At 30.5% G+C, this 13,488-nt stretch overlaps 1 long non-coding RNA gene across 1 annotated transcript; it reads right to left on the bottom strand.

The window, feature by feature from the left end:
* Positions 1 to 771: 771 nt before the first annotated feature.
* On the bottom strand, positions 772 to 3,462 carry LOC148609660 (uncharacterized). The gene is made up of 3 exons (XR_015914460.1): positions 3,429 to 3,462; positions 3,071 to 3,169; positions 772 to 2,058 (listed from the first exon to the last, which is right to left on the bottom strand). It is a non-coding gene; the product is annotated as an uncharacterized LOC148609660 (long non-coding RNA).
* Between the last annotated feature and the right edge of the window lie 10,026 nt (positions 3,463 to 13,488).

Raw genomic sequence — 13,488 nt, 5'->3', positions numbered from 1 at the left:
TTCCTTATAAGCTAAATTGTCATGATACTATTTTTTGCCGGTTTTCTGTCGAGCTTCAAATATGGCGTGGTAAAAAAACGCTAGGGAGTTAAATTACTGCCTGTCACTTCAGTTGCATTGTGATATCGGTTTATTTTGAAGGTTTTAAGCGTTAGGCATATAAAAGCGATGTGCATCATTGTTTTATCATTGTTGTATCTAATAAACTATGTGTTTCTAAAGGAGATTTCATTTAGACAGTGTTACAGAGCCCAGTGCACAAACGAACCACACAATATGGTGTCCTTTATGAGGTTACTAAGTCAGTATATAGGTAGTTGATATTGACACATAAATCTGGAAAAGCAAACACAGCTGTATAATACAGAGAGCATTAAATGACCAGTACGCTTGCACACACTAAACATCGTACACTATACAAGAAATCTTATTACGTATTGTACATTTCGAAGTGCCATTTTAACTGAGAAACTTGCACATTCAGACGACTCCAGTTACAAAACTGATAACATTCAAAGTAATGAAAGTATGTTAAATAGGGACAATAACTCCATCAAAGCTTAACAGATTTACACAAAAAAATGACCATAGTTAGATCTTACCATGCTAAACACATTTATGAATTCGGAATTTTGCTGAATGGAAAGGGCAGTTTACGCTTAATAGGACGCCGTCTTTGTTTTAGCGTAAACTGCCCAAAATCAGGTTATATTGTATAACCTGTTCAAATATTGGAAACATTTCTTATAATTTAATTTGTAATCAAAACTGTTTTTTTAACAACAAATAATATTCTTTATTATCAATAAAGCTTGTTACAATTTACGTCAGAAGTCCAAGCACCTTCTGACGCTCCCTGTTCATAATCAATAGTTACCCAGGGTAGTAAAAAGTGTCAAAATAAAATATTTCAAACATAAATTTACTAATACATAAATACATTCAACTTAACATACAATATCACTTCTAATAGTTGTTTGATACATAATTTTTGATGAATATTAATTTTGAACTACTATTAACTGAGTTAATTGTAGTCTTCAATTCTTTAACAAAGATATCAAAAGTATTAACATGTTTGGTTCTATGTTCAGATACATAGTATGCTTTATAAATAGAAAAACCTATTATAGTTAATAAGAGATTTAACCAAAAATATGTTTCATCAAATATTTTATATCCCAAAACAAGATGTTTTAAAGTAATCTCAAAATTCATGTTACATACACGAAAAATTTCTTGTATTTCTGTCCAAAAATTATCTAAGCACGAACAGGATATAAAGTAATCAAAACTGTAATGCAACTGCTTGAATATTGAAATTTATTATAAGTCTTTTCCATGGACCTTATTGAGAATTTGGTGCACCAGCCTGGGATGATTTTTGATGCATAAACAGTTCAAATTATGGTTCATGTTTTGATAAATTTAGATCACATATTTTGTTTTTGAAAACATTTGATAACAAATAACTTTATTTAAAATGAAGTTTAAAATAAAAATAGCTATGAATAAATTCAATATTCCATTTATTATGATTTGAACATTATAAGAAATTTTGGAAATAATATTTTCTTGTGTTTTGCTATGTACACATACACTTCATGCCATTGAACAAAAAAAACAAGATATGGTATAATGCAACAAATGCAAACCACTATTACAACCAGCGGTAAATTTTATACAAAAGTGATCACAACAATATTGCACAAGTACATGTGTAAATGATTTTTTCTTTAAAACAAAATCATGACCACCCTCCTAATCAATTAGTCAAAAAATACACAACCCCCTTCAAATACTTTTATTTTTTCTTTGACCCACCCCCCTACTTTTTGCCGGCCAATCCCTGGTAATAAATAATCACCGGCCCCTTAATGCATTTCACTTCATCTCTTGATTCTAAACTTTTTCTAGAATAATTCTAGAATAATTGTTAATTGTCCAGGCAAGTCTGTAAAGACACCTGTGAAACTTGGATGTTTCCATTGCACTTAACTGGAGCCTAACATCCAATTAACAACTCCAAGTGCCATAAATTGATCCGACGAACCTGTCCTGTAATAAAACAAAGACTTATTCAGTATATAAATGTCAAACAAATACAAGAATGCAAATTGAACAAATATAGGCTTTTTATACATTATTGAATTCAAAAGAGTAATATAATGAAAAAATGCTTAAATAACATCATGTGAATTATCGTTTCAACTACATTATACCGAGAAGATATAAGGACTTTGTGAGTTAAAGTAAACAGAAATTAGTTATACTATATTTGGGAAAGATGTTCAAGTTTTATAATAATTTCCTGTCATTTTACAAATTCTTATAGAAACATTTGTTTTCAATGCTGAAACATTTAAGATATGACAGTTATTTTCTTTCGGTCTATGAAGAAATAACTTTAATCACGTGGTGCACACTGACATTGATTTTATTTAAAATAAATTATTACTAAAATCCCTTTTTAAAGGAAAAAAATAGGCAAAAAGGAGATTTATAGATACGGTTTTTTTTTAATTTGAATTATTTGATTATTACCAGAAAAATAGTTCGTATGTTTATGAAATAAGATAAAATATCTAACAGTTATCCTTTTGAATTTTACAAAATCCATGCACTAGATTTTTTTAATTCCAGTATACTTTATAAAATCTTGAGAAAAATATTCAACATCAACGTTAAAAGACTGGAAGTTAATTCACCGACCTATAATTTTGTACTTAAAATTCTAATGTATGACCATCCATTTTCATCACTGGAAGAAAGTAAGGCAATGGATACAATACATATAATAGGTATGTACTACCTTATTTAGGACGCTTACCCTACCGGTGCACCTGGTCCATGCTCCCAGTTTTTAGTGGAGTCCGAGTTGTCCATTTACTTTTGTTACTTTGTATGTATGATTTTAGTTACTTTATGTTCTTTGTTGTGCATGTCTGTTTTCCATGTCTGGTCTTTGTCCCTGGATTACATTCTTTTGATTACCGCTATAACCTTGGTTCCCTTGATTACTCTTTCAATAAGTGTACACAAAGAATTGCCATTTAATTATTTTTCTTACCATTTTACTAAAGATAACTGTTGTTTTCCCTTTCCCGTTTCTTCTTCGTTAAATTATTTCCGATTCTTTTGATCTGCAAAAACGGCTCAGTCGCAAAATCTATAATACAAAGAAACGATATTAAAGTTGCATTGATAATTTATATTGGAAGTACTTTCAATTGTGTGTGGTTCCTTGTTTTCCTTATAATGTACTTAGATTTTGCTGAATTGTCCTTCTTTTTTGATGATGCGGTATTTCATTGTCGCATTTTTTTAATACAAAATTTTGCAATGAACAACTGTCAGCAGTATAAATGAGTTGAACGCATTTTTTTTTATGTGAAAATGATTATTACCTTAAAATTTAATGGACTTACCACATTCAGTGTAACTTATTATTCGAAAAAAGGTAAGTCATCAAATCCCAGATGGCTTCTTTTATATGCAGTTGTGAAAATCCCCCAAACCCATGTTTGAAAGTTAACGGGATTCAAGGAAAGTCCCATTTCTAATTTTAAATGTTTTTAAATATAGACCAGAAAAATCCATGCTCTAAATTTAAATTGTTAGGTGTACACACAATTATTCATTATTGATTAGCTATGCAAATTGTAATGGCTGTAGAAAATTAAAACAAATGGAAAAATTATACTTCCTAAAGTCTTGAGTATGTTTCCGTTATCATGTCAGGATTGTCAACATTCTTATGCAGCACGAATAAGGCTATTTCTTATTCTCCGGCTGAAGAGCACTTTATGCGCTTTTTGTCTTCCCGTGTGAGACAGAATTCAACTTTCCTATGTAGCAAGCGTAACGACTTTGAATTGTTAATTTTGCCTCATTCGACAAGAGTTTAAGGCAGTTGATAAGCACAGATTTTTAGTTATTTTGGTGCCTAAATGAATGTTACGTCAAGCGGACATGACTATATTGATGGTCACCACAATGCCCTAATTTTGTCTCTTTTGACCTGTCATTTTAACACAGGAAAATTCTTCAATTTATAATATATATTCATTCTCTTTCAATGGCTGAATGATTTTTGCATGACATTAAATAAGCAAATCTGATGTAGCCGATACCAAGTAAAAGCTCTTAATTTTTTAACATATTCAGAAAAAAATATCACATGAGCGTGCAACAATTTATCGTTTACACTCAACTCGATTAGTATGGAGAATAAACTTTATCAATGATGGTAAAACTAGTATTGTTAAACCGAATATTCATGACGGAGTAACCTTAAAGAAGTAATCAAGGATTTGAACAGCAATCAAAAGAATATATATAAGAAAATAAGGACTAGAGAGGGAAAATTATGGAAACGCATATGGTACACCCCTTGTAAGGATACTTTGTGGCAAATAAGTCAGAATAATAAGTTCTGTTGTGCGTTATAAGCTGGAATCAAGTTATCATGTTGAAGATAACATGTCGGAATGATGTAGAAAAAAATGAATTACAATGTCGACTTGCTAATATTAATGTAATGACATGTTAGTAAGATGTCGACATGTTGAATTCAACTTGTTTATTTATTATGTCAACTTGTATATATATAATGATAAATTGTCATGTTGAAATCAACATGTCGACATCTTGTTTTTATGTCATTGCATTTATATGAGCAAGTAGACATTGTAAATTCAATTTTTGCTTTATTATTCCGACATGTTGATTTCAACATGATATATCACAAGATGAACAATTTGACGTTATATGTTGACATCATCAATAAACAAGTTGAATTCAACATGTCGACATCTTACTAATATGTCATTACATTATTATTAGCAAGTCGACATTGTAATTCACGTTTTTTTTATATCATTCCGACATGTCATCTTCAACATGATAACTTGATTCCAGCTTATAACGCACAACAGAACTTATTATTCTGACTTATTTGCCACAAAGTATCCTTACAAGGGGTGTACCATATGCGTTTCCATAGTGAAGCGTTCATGGGGAATCAGATAACCATATGCACTTATTTCAATCAGTAGACTTAAATAAATCTGTTGTCACATGAAACATGCGTGTAACTTAAAAGAGAATGATTGACGAGTAGCTGTCTTTCTATAAGATAGAAAAATTTAACATTACAGATCTATCAAACTTTTTGCCTTGCCTGTAGTAAATCAAATATAACTAAATTAGTTTTGAAAGGAATACCTGACAACATTCCTATAACAAAGAATCTTTGTTGTCATTAGGCATAGATTTCCAATCCCTGTAATTTTCGTTCTAATTTCCTAGTAACTTATCTGTAAAATCACTATAGATTAAGAGAGAAAACTGGGACCATTTAGATTTATTACCTTTCCTTAAATAGAAAACAAGAAAAGAGAAATTGATTTTTAGAACTTCCCCGAGGAGTGTCTTTAATATTTGGACACCTTCATTTTATATTATTATTTATGTGATAGAGATAGTTAATTGTTACCAATGACTTTTGACGTTTTTATTTTATTTCGAAATTGACGATAGCGAGCATGTTAACATTACTACCTATCAGTTTTTTATGATGATTACATTTTTCCCTCAATTATTAGATATCTGTTTGGTTTTAATTATTGTTGTACTGACAAATTAATGTTTTTTGTATGGCGTGTCCTTGATATCCTTTGATATTGCAATTGTTCTGTACATCAAATTAAACAAATGCCCCTGGTTTTAACTCATATGAGAAAAAAACTAAAATTATCAACGGCTAAAAGCATTGAACAAATTATAATGGCTGTAGTATTAGCTGGGTCCATTATACTTAACAAGTCCAAGCAGAAAGAAAAAGAACGAAGTGAAATAAAAGAATCTTTTGTTTGAAGGTACTGTATTTTTATCAATGGAAACAATTTGACCCAAAGACAGTAAGGACCAAAGCAATTTGCGGGTGTATTAGGACAAATCAAACGTAAGGAACATCTCGGAAGGTTATTAGACCAATAAATTAAGGTTTACAAAATGAGAGACGGCATGTATTTATTTTTCGGGAGTTTTTCAGGTTTCATCTGTCTAATGTTAAATCAGAAAACACGTATAAAAAGGTTCTAGATTTGTTCTTTATCCAGAATTTCCGCTGTTGAAAACATGTTGAAAACATGCAACTCGAATTTAGTTTGCTACTTTTGAGTACAAAAATATGGTGCATAGTTATCAGAATTTTCTATTCAGCATAATTGCCAAACTTATTATAGTAAAAAGATGCTTGAGCATCACTTTTTAATAACAATAGTTATACATAAGAGGTTTTGGATGACAGAATATCAACCATAACTTTATAAACATCTTCTTCTATACTTTTGAATGGAAGTTTTGGGCCCATTTTCGTGAACTCACAAGGTCACGTTATGAGACTTAACAACCTTGTTGGGGATTGCAAATACGCACAGAAAGATACCACAATGAAACACAGCAGCAGCAGATAAACCAAAATGATTTGAAAAATTAAAATGCATTTAGCATTTTAGATATCATATAACATACATATTAATGATATCTTATTGTAAGACAGTATTAACTATAGACTATCAAGTGTCAGTCGTTGTAAGAATTATTTTGATGGTGTAAATTGACTATTTGTACTATTAGTATCAAGGGAAAACACAATTGTCATGTTGGTGCCTTTAAATATAATTCAACTGAAATACACTGTAAATGAACATTATTTAAAGGGCATATAACTCAATGACCTCATTTTTCTAACACTCTATTGAAAACTTCTGATTAAATTTAGCCTAGTAAAACAAAAACTCCCGATATTGTGAATTGACTTATAAAAAAGGACAAAAAATCTCGGAAGGGCATGGGGTTGACTACCCTGCTAGATAGAAACTTAATAACGGTCAGCCAAATTGAGATGACGAATATGGAACATTTTCAGTGACCACTGACTTAGAAGCTTGTTTGACATTATACAAAGACAGTCTATAAACAAGTCACACACATGATAGCGAATACGGCATACATGTGGCATACATGTGGCGACTGCTACCTCGTAGGTGTGTAAGTGATTTCTACAGAATATAATATTACTTTTCTAAACAACTATAATAACGTTAAACATGTGTTATTAAACATGAATCTGATACACATTCACGCTGCTGAAATGAATGAAAACAGCTGATGCACATCGGAATGTTACATGTGTTTGTTTGTATGATTAAGGTGGTCAGTAATTTACCAAATTTACAGTTATCTAAAAGACACTCCCAAAGCTTGTGGTGCTCATAAAGCAATAAAAAATCGACATTGTCCTGAAATGAAAAAGACCAATAAACAGGAATTCGTTTATTTAAACATTTTATCATAACATATATATGTAAGCTGCAGAAAAAAAATAAAGAAAGTGCTTGACTTCTTCTGTTTAAATCAAGAAATGGAATGCGAAAAGTATGTATCGTACTTCATGTGGGCTGACAGGCAGTGCTTAGACCAAATCAAAAGAAAAAAAAAAATAACGAACTTGATACTTGGTGTTATGATTGTGAAAATTCATTTGTATTATGCTTGTAACATCACTTTATAGATACAATGTGTATTTTGGCGTGATTGTTGGTCACTGTAGTTCCCGAACTTGTATGACCTTGTTTGTGACATCATATGACTGAAAGAGAAATTTATCATGAGGATCTTGATCTGAATGGATTTGTTATCTATGTTTGTGGCCTTCGACAAGTGTACTTGATGCAAATATTAATGGAATACTTTTGTACGACTTAGCCATCCATTTTAGTTTTGGGGGTCAAGTTTAAAATCAAAGACTGGACAAATAATTATACTAAAAAACTAGGAAGTGAAACATCTTCAAGGGCATATAACTTTCACCTGGATCAAAGTTCAGTTATGCAGTATAAAAATGACCCTATTAGCAATTAACATAATCTACAAGTATTAAATAAAAACAAAACATAAAAAAAAACATATCAGATAGATATTTTTGGGTGCTTTTAAATGTAAATGAATGGTCCAGGCACGTAAAGACACCTGTAAAACATGGATGTTTTAATTACATGAAACTGGAGCCCAACATCCATTTAACAACTGCAAGTGCCATACGTTTATCCGACCAATCTGTCCTGTAATAAATGAAAAGAAAAAGACTTTTTCAATATTTTAATGTTAATAAGGATAAACTAATGTGAATTAAACCAGCAAAGGTGAATCATATTTTTTCCTACAAACATACTTCTTCAAATTCTTCACTATAATATTTCTTGAGATCTGAAGGTATTTTATTGCACTGATTCTATCTAGATCAGAAATGCTGATGAAACACCATGGTTCAATAATGTGGACGGTCACTCCACGTATATACTGTTCAAGTCTGTAAAAAAACACACACGCGCCCTTTAATATACGTTTTAAGAGGTTATCCATGTAAAGTTCTGGTAATTTTGACGATATGGGTGGCACAATGTCAATTTTATCCCATTGAATGTTTGTAAAAATGTAATGTTTTTATTATATATCAAATAGTATAGAATTTTTTTCAAAATTGCTAAAGCATGTTTCAAAAAATAACTTTTAAGTTCCATAACAAAACAACAAAATTTTACCCAGTGAGTTATCTCCCCTTTTCAATTAATCTAAGTGCTTTTCAATGTCTTTTATTTTGCTTTATCGTTGCAATTATTTCAACACTACTAACATTAAACTTTTTTAAAAGAAAATTTGTCATGTGCCATCTAATACCACTACCTGGTCTTTGCTTAACTGCGTTATACTGAGGATGTTAAAATTCCTTTGTAAGTCGAGGCAATGAAAACTATTTTTAGCATAATTTGGAAGGATGTAAAAGGTAGTTCATACCTACTACAAGAAACATCATGTATTATCACCTTAGAAATACTTATAGAAACATTAGTTTTCAATGATCGAATATTTTTTGATATTGGCAAGAAAATATCGTGTTATAATATAACATGCCATTTATTAAAATAAACCTCAAAACTCCAAGAAAACGGCTTTAATATGATATGATGTGAAAATTTTATGAAGAAAAGTCCAGTATACTTTATACAGTCTTACATGGTTGAAAGCCCACATATTTTTATGTTTGAGATTTTGTTTAAAATTATATCTTAAACAGAAATGAACATGCGGATTTTCATATAGCTATTGATATTCGGAGATATAATTTATTAAGAATGCAATATAAAAATAAAAAAGAAAGTAACTTAGTAAATGACACTAAAATACAATAGAGACTAATACATTTTCATTGTTGATTATATCCTAAAAAACAGACAGACTGGAATGAATGATTATACATGTACATTTATTTTACACACCCATTAAATACCTTAATCTCATATTACAGAATTTGCATGATTCTTACAAAGAATCTCACTTAAAGTTTTAATATATAACCATCTTTAACTCTAGAGTAGGGTAACTGATAAACAATACATGTATTAGGTATTAACTACCTTAAGTGTAAGCATAAAATTGCCACGTAATTATTATTTTTTACCTTTTTAGCATAGCTAATTGTTCTGTTATTTCTTTATTCTTTATTCAGTCGTAAAATCTATACAATCAAAAGAAATGAAATTAGGTTTTGAATTAATGACCATTCTCTTCCTTTCTAGCGTATAATTAACATATGTATTAACCAATGAGGTATTGTTAGGGATACATAAAAGCCACAGAACCAATCAATGTAAACATTTTCCTGTTTGTCTGTTAATATTATAATGTTCCACAAGTCTCTCGATTAAAACATTGATATGACATATCAAATAATGCTTGATTTTGTCATATTTTTATTTTTATTAGAAAAAGACAGAATAGGCATTATTAAGGAATCTGATTAAAAAAGATATTTTTAAGGCAACATCTTAATACTTTTTCTTAATTTGCCCCTAACACTGACTGGTAAGACTTTCGAAAATCTCATTATTATTTACCGCCCTTTGCGCACATGATTTCTAAAAGACAATTCATCAAATCCTAGCTGATTGCATTTATATGAAGTTCTGAAAATTTCCAAAACATCGGAATGGAATTTCCGACAGATAATAATAAGCAAGAAAAGTCCTAATTCTACTTTTAAATAATTTAATCGGTTAATGCACACACTGCATACCTAGTTAAACATTTTAAAGCACGATTTGTATTCACCTCCTTTGAAATGCCATTGGAATGAAAATTCAAAAGAAGGGAATATACCAACACGGCCAAAGAAAATGTTTAAAGCCTCGTCTGTTCTTGATAATAATGACATAACAACATAAATAAAAATGTTATTTGTATATGATTTAAAATGACGATAAGACCGTTAATAGATTATTGCATATGAATGTTAATTTTGGCTGCATTGTGGTACAAAGTTGTTATACTGTAAACTGTCGATTTTCGAAGTGACCATATTCGCGGGTATCAACTGTGACTCCCGTGATAAAGTATTTAATATCAGTTTTGACTGTCCATCGCTAAATAGGAAAAATTCAATACGGTTTAGCTTTTTTTAATAACGGCCCATGTATTTGTTCGTTTTATGTAACAACAACTTTAGTTAACTCTTAAAATAAAAGAAATGCAGTTCAAAATTTCTTTTTTATTTTCTCCTGTGCTTCGAAAACATGGCCATACTTTGTTGAATATTGAATATATGTAAATTAGCGATATAACATACAAATATAGAGCATATGGGCCCATCACTGGCAAAAATCATGCTAACTATGAAACCGAAAAGAGATTTTTTATCTGAGAACCTTGCAAAAAAGTGTATAGTCTTGATTAACTTTTAAAATTAATTATTTACGATTTCAACGCATTTTGACGTTGAAAATCGACCTTGAGTGACATTTTTATCAAATATGTTATTTAACATTGTACTCAATTTGTTTTAGGGGATTAGAGAGGTTTTGATGGACAACTTTGTTATTGAGTTTTAGAATATTTAATATAGATAAGAGAAATCTGTTTTCTGAATTTAAAGTGTGAGGTGTACACGCGAATATTGATGTCATTAATGATTAGCAATTCAAATTTCAATTACTTAAGGGAATTCAATCTATTTACTAAACGCTGAAGTATACTTCCGTTATTATGTAAGGATTATCACCATCCATCTGAAGCTTATTTCTTATTCCCCGACTGTGGACCACTACATTTACTTGCAATTTTTCATCTTCCCATATAAGGCAAAATTAAACATTCATCTCTATCTGGTGCAACGACTTCGTATCAATAATTTTAACTCTTGTACAGTAATAGTAAAGCTTAAATCATTCCTCCACACGTGGAAATCATTTTCCTACTGAAAAAAAGAATAGAATTTTTGGCTATTAAAACATATTCGGTTATTCTTTTTGTGCCTCAATCAAAGTTCACTTGATATGCTTATGAAGTACATACGACTCTATTGCAGGTCTACAACATTGTTTGTCGCCATAATGACATTTTTTTCTAATTTTGTCCATTTTGGTGTTTCGTTTTAAATATATTAAAGTGCCTACATTTTTTAAATTTATATTCTCTGCCATCGTGCTTAACGACTCGTGCATGACAATAATGAAGTGCTATAACCGAATCCAGTATATTGATACCCAGTATAAAATATTGAAATCCCGTCTTCGTAAAATATTTTTAATATGTCCAGTCAAAATTCACAAGACCCAAATCGATAACTTAAGTAAAACATGCAGATTATTACTTATTATGAGTGCACAACCAATTATCTTTTACACTGAACTCGTTTCGTATGAAGAATATTTTTTTTATCAATATTGAAACCAATGTTAAATTATTCGTGCAAACCTTGTTTGTAGCTTCTCAGGTTTAATGCGTTCAAGTGTGTTGTCTAAATTGTCGACAGTACTTTCATGAATGTAAATCATTAATTTTCATTTAATTATAGATCTTTTACTAATTGTTATTAAAAGGCTCGAGAAAATCTGTCTATAACCGGGAAACTATAAATGTTAAAACGAAGATTTATTATGTAAGATATAAAACAAACAATAACCAAAAAACAAAAACAAAAAACAAAAAACAAAAAACATAAAAAAACAAAAAAAACAAGAACAATCAAACAAACAAGCATACAAAAGAGTAATCAAGGGAACCAAGGTTATAGCGGTAATCAAAAGAATGTAATCCAGGTGCAAAGACCAGACATGGAAAACAGACATACACAACAAAGAACATAAAGTAACTAAAATCATACATACAAAGTAACAAAAGTAAATGAGCAACTCGGGCTCCACTAAAAACTGGGAACATGGACCAGGTGCACCGGTAGGGTAAACGTCCTCTGCTTTTCTAGAAACACCCGCCGAGTTGCTCATAAAAAGTCAAGTCCAGGGTAGACAAACGAGGAAAGGAAAACTATGAAATGTGGAAATATATAATCAAATAAAATACAAAAATCCAAATTATATATGATGCAGATTTCGATATGCTGTTTCAAGGGGTAACCTAAAAAAAGTAATCAAGGAAACTAGGCTTACAGCAGTAATCTAAACAACTTATTCCAAAGATAAGCACTGGACAGGAAAAAAGACACACACAACAAAAAAACAAGAAAAAAAACAAAATAACATGTACAAAGAGTAATTAAGGGAACCAAAATCAAAAGAATGGAATCCAGGGACAAAGACCAAATATGGAAAGCAGACAGACACTCCAAAGAACATAAAATAACCAAACTCACACATACAAAGTAACAAAAGTTAACGAACAATTCGGTTCCACTAAAAACTGGGAATATGAACCAGGTCCACTGGTAGGGTAAGAATCTCCTGCTTTCCTAGACACAAAATCTTTTCCGAATCATGATCTAACAATAAATCAAGCATGAATCATTAAAACCACAATTGGACAGCAACATATTACCATCTGTCCGTAGGTTCCATAGGTTTTGAAACTTAAACACGTGTTTATGTCGGTGCATTCATTGATGATTTTCAACAAAATTGATATATTTGATGAGCCGTTTTGCAAGTCAATAGCCAAGAATATCAGTTGCCATTAGGTATAATATTCCAATCGTTGTAATTTTGTAACTTGCTTCGTTCGGTTCGTACCTTATTTCAAAATTAATTATAAATTTAAGATAGACATCTTTGACCCATTTAGATTTAGTACCTGTCTTTCAATAAAAAGCAAGAAAACATAGAATGTTTTCCTCAAGAACTTCCTCAAGCCGTCTCTTTGATACCTTGACACCTTTCTTTTATTTTGTTATTCAATTGATAATGAATTGTTATCAATGACTTTTGATGATTTTGCTTCATTTCCATATTGACTATAATGAGCATGTTAACATCATTACCGATCCGTTTATTATGAATACATTATTCCCTCAATTAAATTTTTTGTATGGCTTGTCCTTGATATCTTTTGATATTACAATTGTTCTGAAAGTTAAAATAAACAAATTCTCTTGGTTTAAACTCATATGAGAAGAACACTAAATTACCAACGGCT

The sequence above is a fragment of the Perna viridis genome, chromosome 8, assembly GCF_037379345.1.
Source record: "Perna viridis isolate PV_CMFRI_1.1 ecotype Kerala chromosome 8, ASM3737934v1, whole genome shotgun sequence".
NCBI classification, from domain to species: Eukaryota; Metazoa; Mollusca; class Bivalvia; order Mytilida; family Mytilidae; genus Perna; species Perna viridis.
This window is presented reverse-complemented; position numbering and strand designations above follow the sequence as displayed.